The following is a 3,361-nucleotide window of genomic DNA, read 5'->3' on the forward strand; positions in this document are numbered from 1 at the left end:
TGTAGTTTCTTCAGAACACACAAATTATCTGAAAATGCTTTTGAAGCAATAGACACAAAAACAGCTATAAATCCAAAACCTAATATGATAGACTCAAACTTTAAACTATATATTGTGTAGATTTACAGGTCCTACTTGCCCAGCAAAAAGGGTTCGAATAGCTCTTGCACTTTTTTCGAAACTCACAAACAACTGTTCATGGGCTGAAAAGGCTTTTGGAGCAATAAAAACTTAAAAACTGCTATAACTCAAAAATGCAATAAGATAAGTTCAAACTTTAAAAGACATGTTGTTCAGATGTACAAGCCCCTCTTGCACAGAAAGTATGGCTTAGATATCTCTTGTAGTTTCTTCAGAACACACAAATTATCTGAAAATGCTTTTGAAGCAAACGACACAAAAACAGCTATAAATCCAAAACCTAATATGATAGACTCAAACTTTAAACTATATATTGTGTAGATTTACAGGTCCTACTTGCCCAGCAAAAAGGGTTCGAATAGCTCTTGCACTTTTTTCGAAACTCACAAACAACTGTTCATGGGCTGAAAAGGCTTTTGGAGCAATAAAAACTTAAAAACTGCTATAACTCAAAAATGCAATAAGATAAGTCCAAACTTTAAAAGACATGTTGTTCAGATGTACAAGTCCCTCTTGCACAGAAAGTATGGCTTAGATATCTCTTGTAGTTTCTTCAGAACACACAAATTATCTGAAAATGCTTTTGAAGCAATAGACACAAAAACAGCTATAAATGAAAAACCTAATATGATAGACTCAAACTATAAACTATATATTGTGTAGATTTACAAGTCCTACTTGCCCAGCAAAAAGGGTTCGAATAGTTCTTGCACTTTTTTCGAAACTCACAAACAACTGTTCATGGGCTGAAAAGGCTTTTGGAGCAATAAAAACTTAAAAACTGCTATAACTCAAAAATGCAATACGATAAGTTCAAACTTTAAACGACATGTTGTTCAGATGTACAAGCCCCTCTTGCACAGAAAGTATGGCTTAGATATCTCTTGTAGTTTCTTCAGAACACACAAATTATCTGAAAATGCTTTTGAAGCAAACGACACAAAAACAGCTATAAATCCAAAACCTAATATGATAGACTCAAACTTTAAACTATATATTGTGTAGATTTACAGGTCCTACTTGCCCAGCAAAAAGGGTTCGAATAGCTCTTGCACTTTTTTCGAAACTCACAAACAACTGTTCATGGGCTGAAAAGGCTTTTGGAGCAATAAAAACTTAAAAACTGCTATAACTCAAAAATGCAATAAGATAAGTTCAAACTTTAAAAGACATGTTGTTCAGATGTACAAGCCCCTCTTGCACAGAAAGTATGGCTTAGATATCTCTTGTAGTTTCTTCAGAACACACAAATTATCTGAAAATGCTTTTGAAGCAATAGACACAAAAACAGCTATAAATCCAAAACCTAATATGATAGACTCAAACTTTAAACTATATATTGTGTAGATTTACAGGTCCTACTTGCCCAGCAAAAAGGGTTCGAATAGCTCTTGCACTTTTTTCGAAACTCACAAACAACTGTTCATGGGCTGAAAAGGCTTTTGGAGCAATAAAAACTTAAAAACTGCTATAACTCAAAAATGCAATAAGATAAGTTCAAACTTTAAAAGACATGTTGTTCAGATGTACAAGCCCCTCTTGCACAGAAAGTATGGCTTAGATATCTCTTGTAGTTTCTTCAGAACACACAAATTATCTGAAAATGCTTTTGAAGCAAACGACACAAAAACAGCTATAAATCCAAAACCTAATATGATAGACTCAAACTTTAAACTATATATTGTGTAGATTTACAGGTCCTACTTGCCCAGCAAAAAGGGTTTGAATAGCTCTTGCACTTTTTTCGAAACTCACAAACAACTGTTCATGGGCTGAAAAGGCTTTTGGAGCAATAAAAACTTAAAAACTGCTATAACTCAAAAAATGCAATAAGATAAGTTCAAACTTTAAAAGACATGTTGTTCAGATGTACAAGCCCCTCTTGCACAGAACGTATGGCTTAGATATCTCTTGTAGTTTCTTCAGAACACACAAATTATCTGAAAATGCTTTTGAAGCAATAGACACAAAAACAGCTATAAATGAAAAACCTAATATGATAGACTCAAACTTTAAACTATATATTTTGTAGATTTACAGGTCCTACTTGCCCAGCAAAAAGGGTTCGAATAGCTCTTGCACTTTTTTCGAAACTCACAAACAACTGTTCATGGGCTGAAAAGGCGTTTGGAGCAATAAAAACTTAAAAACTGCTATAACTCAAAAATGCAATAAGATAAGTTCAAACTTTAAAAGACATGTTGGTCAGATGTACAAGCCCCTCTTGCACAGAAAGTATGGCTTAGATATCTCTTGTAGTTCCTTCAGAACACACAAATTATCTGAAAATGCTTTTGAAGCAATAGACACAAAAACAGCTATAAATCAAAAAACTAATATGATAGACTCAAACTTTAAACTATATATTGTGTAGATTTACAGGTCCTACTTGCCCAGCAAAAAGGGTTCGAATAGCTCTTGCACTTTTTTCGAAACTCACAAACAACTGTTCATGGGCTGAAAAGGCTTTTGGAGCAATAAAAACTTAAAAACTGCTATAACTCAAAAATGCAATAAGAAAAGTTCAAACTTTAAAAGACATGTTGTTCAGATGTACAAGCCCCTCTTGCACAGAAAGTATGGCTTAGATATCTCTTGTAGTTTCTTCAGAACACACAAATTATCTGAAAATGCTTTTGAAGCAATAGACACAAAAACAGCTATAATCAAAAACCTAATATGATAGACTCAAACTTTAAACTATATATTGTGTAGATTTACAGGTCCTACTTGCCCAGCAAAAAGGGTTCGAATAGCTCTTGCACTTTTTTCGAAACTCACAAACAACTGTTCATGGGCTGAAAAGGCTTTTGGAGCAATAAAAACTTAAAAACTGCTATAACTCAAAAATGCAATAAGATAAGTTCAAACTTTAAAAGACATGTTGTTCAGATGTACAAGCCCCTCTTGCACAGAAAGTATGGCTTAGATATCTCTTGTAGTTTCTTCAGAACACACAAATTATCTGAAAATGCTTTTGAAGCAACATACACAAAAACAGCTATAAATCAAAAACCTAATATGATAGACTCAAACTTTAAACTATATATTGTGTAGATTTACAAGTCCTACTTGCCCAGCAAAAAGGGTTCGAATAGCTCTTGCACTTTTTTCGAAACTCACAAACAACTGTTCATGGGCTGAAAAGGCTTTTGGAGCAATAAAAACTTAAAAACTGCTATAACTCAAAAATGCAATAAGATAAGTTCAAACTTTAAAA

The sequence above is a fragment of the Eucyclogobius newberryi genome, unplaced genomic scaffold (assembly GCF_026437365.1).
Source record: "Eucyclogobius newberryi isolate DKJ021-1_F unplaced genomic scaffold, fEucNew1.0.hap1 SCAF_16, whole genome shotgun sequence".
Lineage (NCBI taxonomy): Eukaryota > Metazoa > Chordata > Actinopteri > Gobiiformes > Gobiidae > Eucyclogobius > Eucyclogobius newberryi.